Source organism: Lonchura striata, chromosome 3 (genome assembly GCF_050655825.1).
Source record: "Lonchura striata isolate lonStrDom1 chromosome 3, ASM5065582v1, whole genome shotgun sequence".
Classification (NCBI taxonomy): Eukaryota; Metazoa; Chordata; class Aves; order Passeriformes; family Estrildidae; genus Lonchura; species Lonchura striata.
Window position 1 is genome coordinate 78679444 of NC_140705.1, and position 22510 is coordinate 78701953.

The window sequence follows — 22510 nt, forward strand, 5'->3', positions numbered from 1 at the left end:
CTACATGCCTTTCATAGATTCCTGGCAAATCCTTTTAAATTCTGCCCTATGAACAGGCTGTGGGATAGCACGACATGATATAGAACTGGAATCAAACATATATAAAACACTATGATTAGTCTTCACAGGTAAATGATTAGTAGAAGCCAGAGATTTTCAACTATTTTATGTAAAAACACTTCTGTTCTAAGGTTTCCATACTCAATTATAAGTTTTAGATTCAGGAACTATTTTTTGTTTTTTCTGGAAGGTAGTAATTTTCTTAATACAGTATCCTTATTCAATAGCCAGTTCTGGAGCTGTGTCTGCATCAACGAAATCAAGGAAATGCCACTGGGAGCAAGATCAGGCCAAATTATAGAAAATGAAGAACTAAGACTTCTTGGGACACTGGAAATAGATAGGTTCCCTAAACCATCACTTCAGTGGGGAGGAAAGGTCAATAGGAAGAAATCAGAGGAAATACAGTGTCCCGTACTCTTTTCACAGAATGCAGATTTGCTCCATTTAGTGGGCTGAAGCAGTCTGTAGAGTACTGTATTTTTTCACTTGTATTTTTCACATCACAAATATTTGACAGCCCAAGACAAAACCAGTACAAGATCTTACCTGGCTCTTTTACTAATTTTCTCTAATTCCTGTGCTGCTAATGCTGCTTGAATTTCCTGTTATCAAGTATCATGCAATCTCTTTTTGCAAATTAGTACCAAAAATGATGTTTCAAACTTTTTTATTCCTTAATGTGTGTAACAGACATTTACAAAAACTGTAAGTATCCAGCTTTTACCCAGTTAGATTTTAGCTAATGCTTTTTTATTTAAAAATCTATTTAATCAACCAGTTGCTCATTTTGAGAAAGAAAGCAACAGTAGAGAATGTCACTTAGCTCCATTTTTGAGGAGTCGAATTTGCTAACACAGAGGATTAGTCTATACGGTGTATTAATAAATTTAACCCTTGAGTGACCAATAACCGTACTTGACACAATGTCTCTAAAGTGTAAGACTTTATGAATCATTAGTGGGCTCTACTAAAGTATACAGATTAAAAATCTGCTCTTCAAATACATAAGACTACACAGAAATTGAAAAAATTATACCTACTGTCCATACGAAGACCCTATATAAATACTGTTGCTTAGTGATTATAGTCTAGCGCTCAAACCATGGTTTATCCCATAATTTTCCTGAGAAGTAGACCCTTCTTGGGAAATAGCTCTTTTTATCCCTTCAGATAAAGCTGTCTTTACAAAATCAGCATGTAAGATGAGAGTTTAGTCCTGTCCTGTATTTCCAGTATGAACAGTGTGATGTGGGGTTGGTGAGAGGACATGCAGCAGGTAATATGTTCTTCAGTGAGCAATGTATAAGGATGAGTCTTTTTCCTGGCTCTTCTTCAAGGTTTTTTAAAATGATCTTTCCAATTCTGTGCAATTGAACAGATAATCAAATACTAACTTCAATGTAAATTTGACAATGGAACTAGAGTTGCAGAATGAAGATGAATGCTCTGAGTGTGGCTTAAAGCTGCTTTTATGGGTGGGGTGAGGATACAGCCATTCACAGGGTGAGAACAATGCTACAGAATTAATTACAAGTTAGATCAAGAAGACCCCACTTATTGCAGGTATTGCCATTTTATGTAAATTTGTACAAAGCTCAAAATGGCAGGCTCACATAGCTCATCTCTACACACTACTGTGGCATAAAGCAGCCTTGTTCTCATCATACTGAAGTAGTTATGCCTTCTTCTAGGTGAGGAAATGTACATATGCAAGCAACAATAATAGTGTGATTTGTTTCTGACTGTAAATGTCTCTGTAACTACATATGCAAATCAGGTATTGCCCTTGAAAATCTGGAGAGAAGCCAATGTGCTGTGCTTCCTTGATGTAAACAATTATGCATAAACAGCATTTCTTTTTACAGGGTCTGTGCTACTCCAGCTTCCAAGTGTTCAGACCAAGATTTTTCTTCTACAGTTCTTCATCTGAGCTTTCCTGCAGTTTCCTGAGTACCCTCTAAACAACCCTTACCTTTGCAGCTCCAAAGAGGACTTCCAAGATCTGAGAGAAATTCCACCCACATGCATTCATGACCATGCCAGAAACAGATGTTGCATCTCTGCATTTCCAAAGTGCTATTGAAGCCCTGACCATTTTGTTACACTCTGAACCACGCTTAATCAGAGATGCAAGATTTCCTCCTGTGAATGTGTGTGCATGCATGTCTCTGTGTGTCTAGAATATCTGATATGTCACCTGCGTCATGAATTTTCAGCCCAAAGTGGTCCATGCAGAAGTCTTCAATTTAACACTTTAATGAAGTTTTAGAAAACAAGACAAACAAATCTGTGACGTTTATAGTAGATACATGTGTAAAGAGAAACAAAGGATCCTCTTCTCCTCCTAGGTAGGCTCAAGTTGAATACTTAAAACTGCTACAGAAATAATATTTACACATGTGTAAGGAGTATTTATTTTGTGGATGTCAGCAGATATGAAAATAGTTGGTGCAACTCTGAAAATACTAACTTGGAAAACATTTTGTATGGTAGGATCCTTGGTATTACTAAAAGAATTGTATTCTTTGAAAATTGTGAAGAATTCACATACCTGATTAGTAATCATAGATTTGTTGCAGAAAATAAAGCATACTGAAAGAATAAGCATGTTCAAAGAAACAAGTTTTGGCATCTCAGACAGTATTCTTTCTGTAGGACTAGACTTTGTAAAAGATCAGATTGGACAGTCTGGAGATTAAATTCCTGTAACTCATCTCATACAGCTCTTTTGATAATGCCTATTCAATTAAAGAATGAGTCTATTCTAAAATTAATTGTGGCCACAGGGTCTAGTTTTAACACGAATCTTCAGTTTGTGAACACGGTGTGGCTTCTGTGAGGGGAAGTGGGAGTTTCTATATGAAACCATTGGATCCTCTGTGCAGCTGAGGTAGAGGAGAAGATTGCAGGTGTCACAGTTGGGGTTAGTCCACACTACAAAAGCTTGCCCAGAAAAATTAATTACACAGGGAGTGGGTGTGATTTTCAATACCACTCCCCCACTGGCCTATTTAAACTGTTCCATCTGCATCCACATTATGACTTCTATCATTACTACAATGCATTGCATCAGTTTTGGTTTCCATACTTATATAAACTGTCAGCCTATATTAACCTATCTATGTATAGATATTTTCATGTGGTTTCCTAGTGGGAAAGGATTATGTAGTCATACTATAGACATCAATCCTTACTATAATTCCTGCCTGACCTTGTTAGCTGATTTTAATCAATCCCAAAAAGCAGCAGAGATCTCAGACACAATTACTTTCCCACAGTTTTCATAAAGATGGATAAGCCAAGTACAGGAAAGACTTCCTGTTATTGCTGGCATGAGGGACAGCCTGCAGTTCAGCCTTTATTACACTCAGTCTACACAGAAGAGGACCAATATGAATGCTTTTAAATGCAGGAAACAAGGCTTTTATAACCCACATCTTATTAGATATTGGAGATTCTAATCATAAGACATGCATCAAGAGCAAACTCTTGACCTCTTGAGTCCAGCTGCTCATGGCAGTATATCCCAGTATATCCTTATGCTAGTATCCACCCTATCAGTTTGGCAGCATCCAAAGCTGGGGTGCTGCCTCTTTTCTCTAGGCTGGCATAAGTAACACTGCAGAACTTTCCAGAACAGACAAGCTCTTGCCTGCAATGAAATTTCTGAAGTCAAAGTCACAAGTCATTTAAAAGTGCATGTGGTAAGCAGGGTTGGGGTCCAGCTGTGAGAACCAGCAAGCAGTTAACTTTGCTTGAGCTATGACAGATACCTGGCTTCGTCACCAAATGGAGGGCACACTTTGCCCAGTGGGACTGGAGGGACAAGAGTGGTTTGGGGGTTGTTTTTGTGGTTTTGGTTTGTTACTGTTATTGTTAACATGTTTTTGTTATGTTTATTTCTTACAGGGAAACTCACTGAAAATCATCCATTTCACACAGTGATGAATAGTAGGGAGGCATCACTGCCTGGTCTAAGTTCCTGATTCAACTCTTGAATCTTGCCCAATGCAAATAAAGTATTGCATCCCCACCAGCAACAAGGAAAAAAAAAAACAAAACTGCACTGAGATTGCAAACCAAGCACTCAGTACAAAGAATGCCAAAACTGAGACATACTCCATTCAGTGCTCTAAAGGGCAGAGCTTACAGAAAGAGAATCTGATTCCTTTTTATCCTCCTTCTTCCACCCCTGGAAAATACTCAGTGAGAACATCACAAGGCCTGCTCTTAGCTCAGAAGTAATTTTTTCTATGTGCTTTTCAATGTCAGTCATTATCATAGTATCTAACAGTTTCATAAGACTAACTTTTTAATTCCCAACTTAAATAAGAGGGGTTTATTACTCATATATTCCTGGTTAGTCTTTTGAAAAATAGATGTACTGGATCAAAACTAGAATTTGCCTCTCCAGTGGAAAGTTTTCTCAGGTGTAAAGCATCCATAAAGCCTATTACATTCAGCTGCAGCTTAACACTAACAAAAGCAAAAAGTCAGATTTTTATTATGGGTTCACAGAAAATCAGAGCATACAAATAACCAGCTACAGAGAGTTTAGTTTCAAGGAAAATTAAGGAAAACATGTTGAGAAACCAGCACACTCAGTATCACTGGTTTTTGGAGTCTTGGCTCTCAGGATGTTACCTAGATGCTGAATAAGATACCTTGGAGTAATATCCCAAGAATCTGTACATGTAGTTCACAAAGCTGCTTCAGGTAGGTGGTTGGGGATGCTTTGGATATGGCTGTGCTACGAACCCAGCCATTCTCCATAATTAGGTGCCTCATTCATGGATTTTCATTTTTTCCCTCTGCCTGGAATTAGCCCTTTCTCAAAATGCAGCCACAGGGTCATACTTTTAAAATATGGCTGGAGAAGTTCCCTTTACCAATCTCTTGCCACATAGCAGTTCAGCAGCTAGACCATGGGTCAGTGAGCTAGATTCAACTCCTCCATAACCAAATGGGAAGAAGGTAACCAAATCTTGACCTCTCAAAGAGTACATTCAACACACCCCATCAGCAGGAGCCTGCCAGGGCACTGATGGCACAGTTACACCTTGATAGCCCTGACCAGCCTCCCCTGGGATCCACACACACGGCCCATGGGCCAGAGCTCCATTTAAGCCCAGCTCTGGGCCTTTAGTCCCATCAGAGCTTTCTAGTAGATACATGCACGTTTTGTTTGGTCCTTGTTTCCCAACCCTATTGTAGCTCTGCTATTGTAGCTCTGTGTCCAGCTGTGGCCTTATGCTCTTTGTACAATATTCAGACCTGTTTCGTTGCTTCATCTTGTCTAGGACTGTCAGTGAAGCTGCATTGTGCTGCCACTGCCCTGTTCAGGAATTGTGGCAAAGTGCTCTGGCCAGTGAGAACACTGCCTGTGGTGTGGCTGCCCTCAGCTCCAGGCTTTCCTCCCTTGTGCAGCAGCCTTGATATTGCAGTAGTGATAATAGCAACAATAACAATAAGCATAATGAAAAGGAGAGAGAGGAGTAAAACCCTGGAAAAATGAGTGATGCACAGTATGAGTGCTCACCAGACACTGACAGATGCCTAGCCAGTAGCTGATGACTGGAGTTAAACCAAAACAAGTGTTTAATTTGAGTTCATCTTACATGGAAGGTAGAAAGGGATTCTACATGGCTGGTATGGACTGGGACTGAAACAGGACTTTGCTCTATCCAGCTCATTGCCTGCCAGCCCCCAGATTCAGGAACCCTCCAGCCCTGCTATATAATCACACATCCAGCAGCTGACAGTGCTGTCCCAGTGATGTGTCATCCCAGTCACCATCACCTTCCAACGTTTTGGGTGTTTATAATAGACTCAGTTCCTGCTGTTCCCTATTCATGGAAGCTGCCTTTCACCCCACAATCAGAGCCTGGCAGCAAATGTTTGCGTTCTCACATAGAGTGAATATTGTGTGTCAGGGTACTCGGTGCTTGGATGGCTGCCACGGCATTTATCTTTTTCCACAGCATCCAGGCCATGGAGCTCCTTTTTGTTGCCCGGTTTCTACTTGAAGGGTCAGATGGTCACAGGTGCGCATCACCCCGCGTTTGTCCCGGTAAGGGATGAAGAGCACTCAGTACCGACCAGGGCCGGCGACGCTCAGGGGACGGGCGCTACGCCGCTCTCCTTCTCCCGGGCCGCCGCTTCCCCGGCTCCCCTTCCCTCCTCGGAGCCCACGGCCCTTCCTCAGTCGCGGCGCGGCACCGCGATCTCTCCTTCTCTGCTCCGGCGGCGCCCCGAAGGGCGGGCGAGGGCGGTGCGGGGAGGGGTCGCCCCTTCCCACCGCCCCCGGAGGAAGTGACATGATGACGGCGGGAAGGGAAGGCGAGGGGGGCCCTGTTCCCGGAGAGGAGCCGCCCGGCGGGTGGAGCCTGGCGGCCCCGCCCGAGCCGCCCGCCCGCTCCCGCCGCGTGCAAAGTAGTGGCAGCCGGTGCGGCTCGGCCGCCGCCCGCTCCCGGCGCCCCAGCGCGGCACGCGTGCCCAGGCCCGCCGGCGCCAGGTACGTGCTCTGCCCCGGCGCCCTCCGCGCTCCGCAGGTGCGAGGCCGCCCTCCCTTCCCCGCCCGGCGCGCTGCTCTGGGCGGACAAACCAGCCCCGAGCCAGCCCCTCCCTGGTGCTGCTGCCCCCCGGCGCGCTGTGGCGGCGAGGCGAGGGCCCGGCAGCCGCCGGCGGGGCGTGCGGGAGAGGCGGGCGGTGGGCTGCGTGTACAAGTTCCCTGATTTATTCGTCGCCGGGCCGGGTCTCCCCGCCGCCCGGACCCGCGCCGTGTCTCCCGCGGCCGCCGAGAATTTTCCTGCCGCCTGCGAGCCCCCTTTGTGTGGCGAGCTCTGCCCGCGCCGGGGTTTCCGTGGAAACGGCGGAGCTGCGGCGGCCCGGCTCTGCCGCGCCGGGCGGGCGTGCCGCCCCTTCCACTTTCCCTTCGGTGCTGGCCGCTCGGCGCGGCTGGCGGTGGCCGGGGATGGGGCGGGCGGTGCGGCTGCCCCGGGAACGGGCGGGTGCCATCGCCGCTCGCTGCCGCCTCCCCGAAGGCGCCGCTCCGGAGCGAGCGCGGCGTGCCCCGGCCGGGTCCGGAGCGGGCAGCGGGCGCGGCTCGGTCGTGGCAGCTGCTCCGTCCGCCGCACCCGGGAGTCCGTGAGCTGAGCGGGGAGAGGGGCAGGCTGCCTCCCTGGTGACGTGCTCACGTGTTGTAGGAGCTCTGCCTTTCGCCTATCGGCGTCTGTTCATAAAGATATTTAAGCCGAATTAAATAATGGCCGCGAACTGAGTTAAGGTGTGTATTCGGCTGATACCATGTGGTGAACATTATTTAAATGACAAGTAATGCTTTTTAGCATTTATTTCAACAAGTGAGCACTCACTGGAATGGCTGAAAAGAACCCACGAAAGAATCTGTTTTAGCAATGTCACACCAAGACTTCTGATCCTTATCTTTGTTACGTATTTCTAAAAGTCGTGTTTTAAGTCCTTGTGCAGACATCTAAGAATGATATACCTTATGCAGGTGCTTGTGTGGGAGATTGCAACCTTGCTGCTACAGGAAAACTGAAAATGCTTTACAAGAAGGTAGAAGGATGCCAGAAACTCTCAAACAAAAAACCCCAAGCATATATTTAAAAACAGTGATGCCTCCTGCACAGGAAGTTGTACCAGGCGATTATAGCCTCAGCTTGTACTGATAATGACTTCACACTAGAGTGAGTAGCAAAATAACTAAGAACTGCTGGAGTAGAGAAACTGTTGTGAAACAACTTAAGCTGAAATTTGCAGCTTTTTTTTTTCCTCTAACTTCTTGTGTGACAGATAAGATTGGTGTAGACATACAGAGGTCTGTTTATATATGCCAGGACTACTTCTGTGTAATGACTGACTGCATGGATCAGTAGAATGAGTTGATGTGCTCTAAATGATGCCGTTTTCTTTATCTGCTTATATCTGATACAATGGTGTGCTTTTCCAAACGCTATGGATTAAAACACATATTGATTCACTTTAGAAATTAGTGTAAATGTTATGTGTAGCTTTCCTCTTCCCTATTAATATTTTGCATTAATCATGCCTGAATAAGCTCTATCAAAAAATGAAACTTTATTTTATGGATGACAGGGCCAGGTTTCCTGTGGAAGAATATGTTGGGAAGCCTGCAGAGAAGAGAGAACATATTGCAAGATGCTTATGGATAAAGGTTGCCCTTAAGTAAAGTTTAATTGTGTTGTTGGCAAGCACTTTAACAGATTTTAGTAGGTGCTTCACAACAAGGTAGAAGTAATGTATTTTAGGCGTGGAGAAATTGTACAGAGAGGTTAGCACTTGCTCACAGTCGCAGAACAGAGAATGCTGTGGCCAGAGTACAATAATTAACTGTGTTTCTTGTAACTCAATAGGTAGTCATTTTGCTGGGGAGGCTGTTTTTACAGTAAATCTTGTTCTGTCCAGTGCAAATGCAGAGGCACTGAAGCAGTGTTCATCTCTCTCGAGTGAGGTGTGCTATCCTGGAGTGATGGTTGTACATCACTCACAGTTTAATGGACTTACTGTACCATAACAGACGGGAGTTTTGTAGAAGAGGTCTCTTGCAGATGATGGATGAGAATCCTACAGCTGTACTCTGCCATGCTGAAAGGAGTGGATTGTTTTTTTTTCCTGTTATGTACCCTTAATTTTATTGCTGAAAGATGAAGACTGGGAACAAAACCCCTTCAAATCTCTTTTTGTAGGAAGATACTGTCGCAGCAGTGCTGTGAGTAGCAAGGTACTATTCTTGTGTGGCAAATGAGCACTTGTGACCTTTAGACCTTCTATCAGTAATTTGGTCTTAAATTATAAGAATTCAGATTTCCACTGTAGGATGTGGAACACCACTTCCCTAACTAATATCATCACTACTACTGCTGTCAGTGTGTCCTGATAAGGGAGCAGGAGGGCAACAGTGCATAGTAAGACACTGTGCATGTACTTTACTCAGGAAAAGCTTTTGCAGCTGTGAGCCTTGCTTTTTAGGGAGAATGTTATACAAGTCAAGGCAATAGTCTCATCAGGTGTGTTTGATTCAGCTGTACTGAATGCAGTAGGCATTTTGTAAGGGAAGTAGAAGTGTGACAGAACAGTACCCTCTGTGCTTTGTTGCCCTTTAGCACTGGTACGAGGCAGCTGAGAGTGTGTTTTTTCCCTGAAGTGCTTTGTCTGTGGGGTGGCCTTGCCCAGTGACTCATTTTGAGGTGTTTGGGAAAGTTTGCTCACCAGTCTGTTGTTTGGTGGTCTTGGGCTCATGCTCATCTGACTGTGGTGAGTACCCTGATCAGCTCTGAATAATGCTTGTGTGCTGCTCAGAAAGTGCTGACTCACTTTGTTTTCATGCTTTTCCCCTGTCTTTCTCCAAGTGCCTCGAACTAGTAAGGTGATAAGGGTCCAAGGTAAGGTCAGAAGGATGCAATAGAAATGAATGAGAGTAACTGTGTGTTGTGGCAAGGATGAAGATGCTGCAAAGACCCATCTTTAATAATGTGAGAAAAATATGGTAGCTGTAATGGATTTGCTGAAAAGACACGTAAGCTATGTGTTAGGAACCGAGCACAGCAGTGTAACAACTGTAGTGAGCCCACCAGGAGATGCTGGGTTATGGGCCTGCTAGTAGTCTGTTCTTCAACTTGAACTTAAAGCCTTTTTGCTTCTTATGCTACTGTTTTGACATTCTTTTCTTCTGTCTGTCATGTTATATTCAGCCACAAAGAGCTTTACACTGAAATAATTTTCTGCTTTTTGCAAAAGGGCTGACCTGGCTTGAGGTTTCTCCTGTAGCATAAATAACAGGAACAGTGAAAGGTAATTAACCAGTTCTAGGCTGGAAAGAAGTCAGAGATAGAGGTCACTGAGAGCAGGTTTACTTGCCAGAAGGTTAGGAGTTGCAGGCAAAGATGAGCACACTGATTTCAGTTGCATGTGGGATTGCTTATTAACATCTGAAAAAAAAACCACTGATGTGCACCAGATTGCCTTTTAATTGGACCAGCAAAGTTAAATTTCAGTCACAGTTTCCCAGCAGGATCCAGGTAGATGTATAGGTTTGTCCATGCTGGTTCAGTTGGCAGATAATACAGGTTTTTTTTCACCTATTGGAAACTCAACATCTGCTGTTAAAGACAGGGAAATAAATATATTTGTGCGGGAGTCTATATGTGGAAATGGCACATGATTTCAAGTGACAGCTGCTTTCTGAAAGTTAAGCTGTATCCTGCTTCTCTCACTGTCTCCATCATATCTATTGAGCATTTTGGAAAATAATTCTACTGCAGATACTGCTTTGCACTTCTGGAAGATCTTGAAGCATTCTGCCTGCAAGCAGACTACAATTTAACTTGAATAATTTATGAGATTCCCCCCTTCAAGTCACAGGTGATTTGTAAGGGGTTAATCCCGTGATTTTGTCTCACTGTATGTTTTTTACGTGCCTGTGCCTTTTGAGTGTAAATATTGCATTTCACCCAAGGAGGAGACAGAAAAAAACTTCATTTTGAATTTAAGCCTTGTAAAAGTATCTCAAAAATATTTAAAGATAGCAGGAGTAATGCTCAAAACCAGGCTTTTAAAAGGACCTGGGTACATGCTGTCGTTCAGTGATGCTGTAGAAAATCCAGGTAGGTGTTGGTGTGTCTAAAGCTTAATTGAGTGCAAAATTTATATAAATGTTCCTGGATTCTTAGCTGCATATTTAGGAGCTGTTAACATCTGTACACTTATCATCCAGTAAAGTAAATGCAGTCAGATCAAACACTCTCTCTGAATGATCTTGCCGATATTTAAGGTGGTTTTGACTAGCCTTGGCTGTAGGTGCTGAGAATACAGGATCATTAATTAGTTACATCACATTTGCCTGTTACAGAGTCGTAATGTTTGCTAAACAACAAAGACAATTGAAACCTGTTGAGAGATTTCTTCTGGCTCATTTGAATCGGTTCCAAAATGAAACCTCCCTTTATTACTAGTGCCTGTGATAAAGGCTTTAATTCTCTGAAGTTCTCAAATTAAATTAGGCTGTTAGGGGACTGATGGTCAGACAGAATGAGGAGGCTAGAAGAATTCCTAGTTCGTGCTGTGGCAGAATAGTTCTGGACACTCATAAGGCAGAGGTGAGTGAAAACTGATGTAGAATGGGACTGCTGATATGTGGGTGAAGCTGTCACCACGTTTATTTGGGTTTTTACCTGATGTCTGGTTGTTTCCTGTGTAGGTGCATCTGAGCCTTTCTCTGAAGCTGGCATCTTGTTTTTTGGAACCATGCCACTGAGATCTCAGCTATAAGATGTTTTAAGTATTGGGTGTTAGCTCTTTCAGTTGAACTATTTTCTACAAAAACAATCATTGAACAGTATTTAATGAATAAGTACGAATATCCTGTGTATCTCTGTCTTGGTGTGGCTACATCTTTTGTTTGTGTTGTCATTTCCAGTTTTGGGATGTGATTTTCATAAAGGAGAGATTCAGCTACTTTATACTCTTCAACATCTTATGATAGAATACAGACAAATTAAATCAATACTTAAAGGTTAAAAAAAGGCCTTGTGAGTCTTTTTTCTGTTTGATGTTTCCTTAGTATTCAAAGAGCATACTAATGTTGCTTCATATAATTAAATATATGCAAATGGCTTAGCTGAAGGAGGCTGTCTCCTGTCACAGAAGATACAAAAACCTAAGCAGCTCACTTGGAGCTGTAATCAGGTAATGGCACTTCTTGTTTCCAGCACGGTGAACAATATCTTGTGATTTGTACTGGAAGATTTTGGATTCCCTCATGGAGGTCAGTGCTGTCGGCTCATACTGTGTGACTTGGAAGCACAAAGAATGTTGTCTGTGCCATGTACCTGTTGTATTTGTGGCAGCATGGGCAGCAGGACTTAGACCTAGGGCCAGGCAGGAGAAGACAGTTGTCTCCACCAGGGGCCATACAGCTGCTCAGAGAGAGGCACCACATTAGAAGTTGCCATACTGGGGTTTTGGGGACAGTAGAAAATTTGTTACTGGCCCACAGCTCAGTGGTGGAAGCACTTGAAACCAGCAGTGCTGTCACCATGGTTCTCAGCTCATTTGTTATGCCCAATCTCTGCCACAATTATTATTTTTTAATAATCTTGCTGCCACAAATTCTATATTATTCTGTAGTTGCACTTTGGTTTTTTTTAAATAACCAATACAACAAAGCCCTATGAGCTAGGAATTAGACTCCTAGGAAAAGGCTTAAAGACATTGCCCAAAATTACTAAAATGAAAATCAAAATATCAGAAAATATAAAGAGGTCTTTATATGGGAACAAGGAAAGAAAGTTAACCCCTTTCCCAGTGCTAATGATTTTTATCTTCCAATTGATGTCTTCGTAGCATTTGTCAATGCCTTTAATTCCTTCTAAGGGTAAGAATAATAGGAAAGAGGTATATTTGTGGGCACATGCACGTAATACTGCCCACTTGGTGCTAAAGTTGTAACTTGTAGTTTATGGTACAGAACCATCCAAGTTGCTGAATACTTGACTTGCATTTCTTGAGGAATGAAGAAAGGAAGGGAAAGCAGAGTGCATTAGATCAGCACATACATCCTGGGTTGTACAGTAACATTTATGCCTATTGCATCATCTGCTTCCACTGAAGGTCCTTGTGGGATGTGTCCATTCCATCTCTGCTCTCTATGTGTGGCCTTTAAAAAGGTGTTGTGAGGCAAATATGAGGGTGGGCAAGAAGGCAAATAAAGGAGTATGAAGAGTACCATTTTGTGTTGAAAACTGGAGCCTGGGGAAGTGGCAGGTTGTGGTTCTGCTGTTGGCTGTTCCATAGATTTACCGTGTAACTTTCACAAGCTCTCTGCCTGGGGAGGTAAAGGGGAGCAGCAACAGGGATCTTTCCAGGTTTGTTGTATTAGTGTCTTCTGAATGGCTTTTCCTATCCAACGGGATGGATAAGTACAGGAAAAAAAATCAACAAAATCCATAACTGCTTTCTAATCCTATATACATGAAGGATTTGATCTTGCATAGAGAAATGGACTTGCTCATGTTAGTAAATCTGCTGAGAGGCTATGAAACTCTTCTGCCTGGATACAACTGCTTATGTGTTAGAGCTGTGTTTGTCTGTTGCAGAACTGGAGTTAGGAGGTGATACTTTTGTGATCTAACTTTGCAACTCATTGTGGGTAAGAATAGGAGGATTAAATACTTGAAGCATTGAAGTAAATGTGATCCATGTTTCTGTGTTGTCTCACACCTAAATGTGGTTTGGATGCAGGAGAAGTATTTTGTCTCTTGAGACTGTGTAAGCAGTTCTTGTACCTTGTACTGACTCTTTATGTTGCTGTGAATGTAATTTATAGTTCTTAAAACAAGATGAGGGCAGTCAGTGGCATAAGCTATGAGTCTTCATAGGAGTGGCCTTCTTTCCAAAGCTTATCTCTTATCAAGAGAATGTTTGGACTCCCAGCACAATTTTAAAAAGTAGCCCTGTTTATTTACCAGCTCCTAAATAATCCTTTGTTGACCTTCTTCCATACCCCCATTTATTTGGGCTCTTTTAAAAGAAGTGTTTTTTTAATAACTACTGAAGTGGCTACTCTTGTGTTGGATCTGTTCCTGAAATGCCCAGTGTAGAGGTGATCAGTATGCCCTTGATGCTGGGTAAGTATTACAAAGGCAGGTGGCAACATCCTGCTGTACTGCCCCTGCTGCCTCTATAGATTTTAATGTGTTCATTTCCTGTGTAAGGAGTGATGGTGTGGATCTCATCCTTGAGTGATTTTTCTTAGGCTGTGCACTGAGGATCAGTGCCATAACTAGACTGACTCTGATCTCTGTACTTCAAATGAACAGTTGCCCAATTGGTCAGTGACTGTTCTGTACAAAATGTCAAAATTTCATACATCACAAATGCAAAAGCATCTCTACTTAGAGACATACATAGATGTGTTTATATTTGCTAAGGCTTTGTTTGTTGAAAGCATTCAGAATCAGTAATTTAACAAACCACCTGTACTTTTGCAGAATACCGTAAGTCCCTGAAGTGACTTTGTGCAAGCATGTTTGTGGGGGGGTTGTTTTTTATAGAGTGCCAGATGACAGTAACATACGTGTCTGGTTGCCTTGGATTAAGCACATAATGTTGACCATGAAAACAAATATTAAATTGTCTGTAAACATGTGATATAGTTGCATGTTCTACACCCTTGTGGTTATTCACCTCAGTTATTTTTGAGGAACTATTATTCAGGTTGCTTTTGTTAGTGTGACAGCATTCTGCTTAGCCCACATCCTGCTTAGATTCTTAGTATACTTTCTTGTCATTTTTTACTGTTTAGTCCTGCTGATTTGCTTAGTCCCTAAATTTTATTTGTGTATGGTGCTGCCCTTATTGTTGGTGCAAGTGACTTTTTAGTTAATGAAGTAAAAAAGGAAACAGAGGGACTCGGTGGTCCCCAGGACTGAACTCTGATAAACTCATCTACATCTTCGCTATCTTAATGCAGCTCTTTATTTAATTTTTTCCCAAACAAATTGCAAATCACTGTGCTTTATATATATTTATATGTATTTAAGTACAGAAATCTGTGTGGGAAACAGTTGAACAGCAACACTTGGCATTTTGGAAAAAAGCAACTTGCCTTCCAGTCCTATTTTTGTGAACTTCATATTCTGCACCTGAGATAACTGATGTACTTCACCGTCACATATTTTTGAGGATCTCTTTAGAAACTTTGAACAGAAGCCCTTAACTTCAAGGGGTTTAATTTTCCAAATAAATGCCTCCTCTCAGCATCAAGCAGTTCAGTCTCTAAATGTTGCATCTCCAAGGAGTTTTTTATTGATATGTGTTTAAGTTCATCTCCCTCCTCCGTGAATATTTCATGCTTCTGGAAAGGAGCAAGACTAAACTTCTTCTCACTAGAATTTGGGCAGTTGCTCCCGATCTTTCCCACTCCTTCCCAGACAATGCATGCCTCTCTCGAACTGCTGTCATTCTCCTCACCTTACTGTATAAACACTGAGTCTAACAGGAGCTCTGCTGTGCATTTTGCAAAGTAAGGTATGTGTACACAGAGGACTTGTGTCCTGGCAGGCATGCAGAGTTTGTGTTTTCCCTACATTAGATCACATCAGGAAGAAAACTTAAAAGGGAGAAGGGGAAAGTGAGGGATGATTAGGCTCCTCTTGCACGGTTGGGGTGTAGGGAGGCAGAGATCTCTGAAGCTTGCTCTTGGGGGAAGAGGTTTATTGGAGAATTCAGGGATGCCCAAGCCTCGTGCTCTCAGGCGTAGCACGTGGCTGGGCTTAGGAGGACGGGGGAGGGGAGAGAGAAACGGAGGGTTTAGGAGAGGGGAAGCCCCAGAGGGGGAGAAAGGAGGAAGTCCAAGAGGGGAGGAGAGGGCCAAGAGGGGAGGAGGGAGGAAGTCCAAGAGGCCGCATGGCCGCTCGGAGCCCCCTTTTCAGGGGTTCCTAGGTGGGCTGGGACAAGGCATGGGCCAATGGGGTTACAGACTCTGTTTTAGGGGCAGGTACAGAGGTGCGGGATGAACCACAATCTTTTGCAGGGTGGGAGGAACAGTCCATTTCACTCCAGGATTCATCCAAGGGTAGAAGTGACATCCGGCTAGCTAAAATAACAATCGTATCTATCTATCCTCTGCAACAATTGCCCCTTTTCGTTAAACTTTTGAAAAGGTAAATACAGACTTAATTACTATTTTTGCACAACTTGGGGTACATAACATATTGCTAATGAAACTACACTTATTACTCTAAAAACAATCAAGCTTACTTTACAGAGTTCCTTCAGCCAAGATGCAGAGCTCAAACCTTCAGTTAAACTGTTTAGCTAGATTATTAATTGTAATCAAGGTGGCGTTTATTTCTTTACTGATTGAGCATTTTAACCATTTGAATACTTTAGTCTAATGGAAGAATTTAACTGAGGTAGTGTTATAAAAACCTTTTGGGGAAGGTTCTATAATTGACTAGGTTGAAAAAGTCTATTAGAGCTTTGTATCAGTTAGAGATATGGTATCAGAGCTTGCAGTCTTGGCCAGAGTTACCCAGGCATTTGTCTTTGGTTAACCTATAGGTGAAACTTCAATACAAAAATAAGAGAACAAATGTAACAACAAGTGTACAAAAGTAACATGCATGTGAAAACAAATGTCCATAGTCTTGAGTTGTTTTTGGCAGGTAGTTTTCATCTCGTCTTAGCACAGTTCAAATCTGAGCGCCTGCTTCTTGGTTTGCACCTGCAAAGTCATTGCCACTGGTGAGGGCACTGCCAGATTTTGGTGTATGGTAAGGCTTTACATTCTTTGCCGGGATCCATCTGAGTCCTTCACCTGTAGAGACACAAGCAAACCCTCTCTCCCATGTTACAAGGTTATATGGGCTTTCTATTTCTCTTGTGACTGAGGTTTTGATCAAGACTTTTATTTTTACTTTTTTGTTGTTCAGAAAGTGTCTGTAAATGGGGATGTCAGGCTGTCCTATACAGCAATTTGAAAAATTGTATGCATATGGGGCTTTGCTGAACCTATTTTGGGGTGTGGCCTTATATATTCCCCTTTTCTGTTTTAATAAGCTGCTTTCTAGGGCTTTAGATGTCTTTTCTATGGTACCCAACAGCTGGTAACCATAGGAGAAAGGGAAGCTACTATCTCCTGCCACTACTAGGAATTCTCTCTCGTCCAGAGATGGGACAGCTGTCCACTCTCTGGGACTATGAGGCTTGGATATATGCCTGTCCATCAGTTGGAGGCCATCAATGATCCCCTGAGCATCTTGGGAAACTGAGGCAGCAGGGGTGGTACTGGTAGGGCTAGCACAGTTCTTTGTGGATCCTGTACTCGTCAAAGCAGCTGCCAGGTGCTGTTCCTCTTTCCCTGGCTGCGTGCTAAGCTGTGAATTAGATGCAGCAGCTGCCAACAGCTGGGGCAGAGGGGCAAGAGTGGAGACTGTCAGCAAAGGCTCGTGGGAGAAACCTGAGGATGCGGAGGGATCTCTCCAAGCTGAGGCTGCAGCTGTGGAATGTGGATGCAGCCTAGGAGAGGAAGTGGGGGCATCCAGGGGCTGTAGGGGCGGCGGTGGGGTGACGAGAATTACTTGTTGCACGGCTGGCCGGAGTTCCGGGCGGGCACCCGGCACGGAGGGCTTTAGCGGCAAACCCGGAAGCGACTCGGTGGTCCCCGGCGTCGGCGGTGGGGCTCCTTCTGGCGGCTCCGGGGGTTCTGCCGGCGCCGCCGCTGAGCTCGGGGGTTCTGGTTGATCGCACACCGCGGCACGGGGCGCGGGGGGAGCGGCGGGCTCCGTCGGCGGCGCGGCAGAGGCGGCGGGAACCGGCCAGACCGGGGGCACCGCGAACCGCGCATTCGCGGGGCGCACCACGTGGTCCGCCGGCCGAACCAAGATGGCGGCCGCGTCTGCCGCCCCGCCGGAGCCGTCTGATGTTGGGCCCGCACCGCGGGGGGGTTGCCGGGAGGCGGGGGGTGGTGGGGTCGCGGCACGGGGCGCGGCGGGAGTGGCAGGCTCTATCGGCGGCGCGGCAGAGGCGACGGGGACCGGCCGGACCGGGGGCACCGCGAACTGCGCATGCGCGGGGCGCACCACGTGGTCCGCCAGCCGAACCAAGATGGCGGCCGCGTCTGCCGCCCTGCCGGAGCCGTCTGATGTAGGCCCCGCGCCGCGGGGGGGTTGCCGGGGGGCGGGGGGTGGCGGAGTCGCGGCGCGGGGACCCGGGGTGTCCCCCCGTGGCCGCGGCTCAGGCTGGGGTGGAGGCGCCGGGCTTCCCGGTGCTTCCTGCCGCACGTCCGGGATTGGGGGCGTGGCCACGCGCTCTCCCGGCGTGGGCAGCGGCGGCAAGGCGGCGGCTGCGAGAGCCGGGTCGAGCGTGTGTAGAAACGCGGCGAGGGCGCTTTGTAAGGAGCCTGCCAAAGTAGCAACCGCCGCTGCTATTAGAGGGTTTTCGGGGGGAGCCGGGGCGGGCAGGAGCCCCGCGGCCAGTAGGGGGGGCGGGGCGGCAGCGGGGGCCGGGACAGGAGCGGCGGCCGCGGGGGCTGGGGGTGGGGTCATGGTGGAGTCGGGAGGGGCGGGGGCGGCCGCGGCGGGGGCCGCCGAGCCCGGCGGCAGGCGGCGCGGCGCGGGGATCGGGGGGGTGCGGGGGGTGGTCGCGGGGGCCGGCGCAGCCGCGGCGGTTGTGGGTGGGCTCGCGGTCGCGGTAAAAGCGGCAGGGGTGGGAGCGGCCGCGGGGGCCGGCGCCCGGCGGCGCGGTGGGGGTGTTGGGTGGGGGGTCGCAGGGGCCGGGGCGGGGGCGGCGGGCACCGCGTCGCTCAGGGGGGCGGCCGCGGCGGGAGGGGGTGGGGTCGCGGCCGTGGCGGTTGCGGCCGGGGCCGCGGCGGGAGGGGGAGGGGCGGGGCGGAAGGGGATCGCGGCGCGGTCGTCAGCAGCCGCGCGGGCCGGCCACATGGCCGGGACCGGCGTTCGAGGAACGAACAGTTCGGCCACAGCTCTAAATGCTGGGAGTAGGTCGCAGGCAACGGCGTCTCTCCTGGAAATCTCAATAAAAAGCTTATCACCTACTGAGTCCCAGAATTCTTTGGTAAAGGCGGCTGATCGATCAGTATGAGGGAAGTGGGGCAGGACCCATTCCAAGAGGGATTTTAACTCTTTCTTGGGCAAAGTACTATTATGACTACGTAACAGATGGTTCAATTGTTTATAGAGATCTCTATCTTGGGTAGAGTGGGATTGTCCCATATTTTAGACCTGTGTAGCTCACCTCAAATTCGCAAAAGCAGAGATCCTCTCCTCAGGACTCTGCACAGGTCCCCTCAGAGCTCCGGGCGTCTCTCCGGACGGCTTTTCCGTGCTCGGGACCTTCAGACCTCCCCCCTCGGGGCTTCCAGCGCAGGCAGTGCTAGGCAGTGCTCGGTGCGCTCTCTTAACGTGGCCACGTGCCACCAGCTCACAGCTCCTTGCTCGGGCAGTCCCAAGAGCTCCAAAAGCCGGCTATTTACAGGCGATGGTGCTCGAGGGTAAAATGCCTCGGCAAACTTTAAAGAGATAAGGCTTCTACGTTGCTTAGCAACGACAGCCTGTGCTCAGAGCGAAGAGGAGGCTATCACAGGTAATTACCGTGCATGGAGGTGTCGAGATTCCTGGGTTCCTTTTTCTTTCACGTTGGGCGCCAGTTGAGGGATGATTAGGCTCCTCTTGCACGGTTGGGGTGTAGGGAGGCAGAGATCTCTGAAGCTTGCTCTTGGGGGAAGAGGTTTATTGGAGAATTCAGGGATGCCCAAGCCTCGTGCTCTCAGGCGTAGCACGTGGCTGGGCTTAGGAGGACGGGGGAGGGGAGAGAGAAACGGAGGGTTTAGGAGAGGGGAAGCCCCAGAGGGGGAGAAAGGAGGAAGTCCAAGAGGGGAGGAGAGGGCCAAGAGGGGAGGAGGGAGGAAGTCCAAGAGGCCGCATGGCCGCTCGGAGCCCCCTTTTCAGGGGTTCCTAGGTGGGCTGGGACAAGGCATGGGCCAATGGGGTTACAGACTCTGTTTTAGGGGCAGGTACAGAGGTGCGGGATGAACCACAATCTTTTGCAGGGTGGGAGGAACAGTCCATTTCACTCCAGGATTCATCCAAGGGTAGAAGTGACATCCGGCTAGCTAAAATAACAATCGTATCTATCTATCCTCTGCAACAGGAAAGCATTATGTTGTGATAACCATTTGAAAACTCACAGATTATTACTTCTATTTCTTCAGTTTACACTTTGTTATGCAAATTATCTCTCTGCTCACTAGAAGACAAACAGTAAGTCAGTTTTATAGCAGTTATAGAGATTTGAAATTCTAAATCTTGCTGGTAGATGGTATGCATTCTTCAGCTTTTGAAACAGCCAGACTGACTGATCTCTCTGTTGTAACAATGTGCAGCTCAGGAATGCAGGACTCTTACAAAAATCTGAAAGCATTCCTAAGTTCTCTTAACTTTGGGGAAAAGTCTTAAGATATGCTCAAGTTATTGCCCAATTTGGGAATTTTTGGAGAAATTGTGGTGGGTTGATATTGGCTGACTTGGTTTACACCAAACTGTTCCTCACTCCTCTTCCTCAGCAGGGCAAGGGAAGAAAATAGGACAAAAAAGTTCATGCATAGAGGTAAAGACGGGGTCATTCAGTAGTTACCATCATAGTCAAAATAGCCATTACTTGGGGAAGTTTAATACAACTTATCATCAGCTGATAACAAAGAAGGGCAGAATGCTCTAGTAGTTGCTCAGAAAGAATGCTCTAGTAGTTGTCTTTGTGGGGAGGTGGAAAGTGATTGAAACCCTAATTAAGCATGAGGCAAGTAGATATTTGGTGTGGTGTGTACAGATACAGTCTCCTTGCAGATGAATACATACATGGATGCAACCTCACTTTTGCTAGCTTGATGCTCACTGACTGAGAGAGAAGAGCACAGGGGCTTCCTGTGACTTCCTTTGTATATGTATTTCATGTTCAGCAGTGCTGTTAAATACACTCTGATGTATATGCAGTGCTGCTGTCTGTGCTGTTTTCACAGAATCAATGAGGTTGGAAAAGACCTCAGAGGTTGAGTCCAATCTGTGACAGAACACCACCATGTCAACCAGACCATGGCACTGAGTGCCAGGTCCAGTCTTTCCTTTAAACTCCTCCAAGGTTAGTGACACCACCACCTCTCTGGGCAGCCCATTCTAATGTCTAATCACCCCTTCTGTGAAGAAATTCCTCTTGATGTCCAACCTGAACCTCCCCCCACATAGCTGAAGACTGTGTCTTCCTGTCCTGTCTCTGGTTGCCTGGGAGGAGAGGCTGGCTCCACCTGGCTGTACCCTCCTTTAGGGAGTTGTAGAGAGTGATGAGGTCACTCCTGAGTTTCCTTTTCTCCATGCTAAACACCTCCAGCTCCCTCAGCCACTTTTCACAGAACTTAGGCTCCTGACCCTTCACCAGCTCCCCTGCCTTTCTCTGGTTGTGCTGCAGCACCTCAATGTCCTTTTGTAGTGAGGGGCTCAGAAGTGAACGCAGTACTCAATTGTGGCCTCACCAGTGCCAAATACAGGGGTTTTGGTGCCAACTGACTTAAAAGGCACTACTGAAGCTGCTTAATCTGACCTGAGCATATTTTCATAATAGTTTTTGTAATTCATCCATCCAAGAATCTGGTTTAGATGACAAAATGCAAGAATACTCTTCATCATCATCTGGTTGGTTGTTTTTAAGTTGCAACAAAGCATTTGAAGACTGAATCAAAGAATAGATAAAAAGTGAAAACTTTCATGTAAGTTTGAAATATATACTGAAAAAAGAGGTAGAGTGCTGACTTGACTCTTTCTAGGTGGTTGATATCAGCTCAATCTAGATGCTGTCAGATACACACCATGTTGCTATCCACACTGCAATAACTCTATATACTACATGAACTTTGGAAACAGTGGGTGACAGTTTTTTTGCTTCAATCGTGTGCTTTCTCTAAAAGTGCAAACACATGTTCTTTATGAGATCTCTAGTTGTAGTCTCAAAACATTTACTGACTTGGAAGTATGAAATAGAGCTGTTCATTGGGAGCAGGTTCTGCTGGCATAGAGTTCTTTGCTTGGCATTTAACTTCTATGTCTTCCCAGTCAGTTAGTCTAAGCAGAAGGAAATGCTGAGAGTAGTTGAAGTAGAAATCACAGTGGATCTTGCTGAAGAATGGAAGCTGGAGGGAAAAGACTTAGAATGAATAGTCATGTAATTTACTTTTAAACCTGAACATGTGACCTCTTAGTCACATGAATAGATGCTTGCTGACTTGGTCCCTAAACAGAGGTTTGAGGTTTGAGTCTTCTGTTCTGCATTCCAAAGAAAAACTGTTAAAAAGAATGTCCCTCTCTGGGTTAGATGCTCTAGCTAGCCATTTTCCCCTAATTAATTTTAAAGAGGTGTTTGATAGAAGAGAGCTTCTTGGCAGCATTCTGATCTTAATAGCTTCTGAGAAAATGCATTGATTAGCCCTTTTGTTTTTAAAAGATTGCTGTAATTTTCAGTCATTATCTATAAGGAAATCCCTAATTTATTAAACCAGCATCATGGATTAAGAATTAAAGACCTGACTCTTCTATCACTTAAACTGGTGTTTTGTTGATGCTACCCAGGAGGACTATTTGAAAGACAAAGTGTAAGGTGTTCCAGTGGACTCTTAAAAGCATGTTTCTAGACCTCATTTATGAGATCAAAACTGATTCTTTTTGTTATTTGTACCGAGAATAAATTGCATTCTTGGAGTTTGGGTGATGAAAACAGTAAAAAAAATCTGATGAGTTTGTCTGAGAAATGGAAACTTAGATACCATTCCATATGCAATGTTTAGGTTGCATATTTTATAGATAGTCAAAAGAGAAAATTTCTCTGTGTCGTTTTCCACTTTTCA

The 22510-nt window shown here is 45.6% G+C and overlaps 1 protein-coding gene and 1 pseudogene across 6 annotated transcripts in view; one reads left to right on the forward strand and one right to left on the reverse strand.

Moving 5' to 3' along the window:
- Positions 1–6264: 6264 nt before the first annotated feature.
- LOC146767952 (uncharacterized) lies at positions 6265–7166 on the reverse strand (annotated as a pseudogene).
- Positions 6487–22510, forward strand: part of AGPAT4 (1-acylglycerol-3-phosphate O-acyltransferase 4) — a 75944-nt gene continuing 59920 nt past the window's right edge. For 3 of the 6 annotated variants that reach the window (XM_085576855.1, XM_085576853.1, XM_085576856.1), the window contains exons 1-2: positions 6487–6577; positions 7580–7772. The gene's annotated coding sequence lies outside the window, so the exon portion shown is untranslated. Of the gene's footprint in view, positions 6615–7579; positions 7773–22510 lie in introns of all 6 variants that reach the window. The other 3 variants (XM_085576852.1, XM_085576854.1, XM_021544138.3) reach the window with 3 other exon arrangements.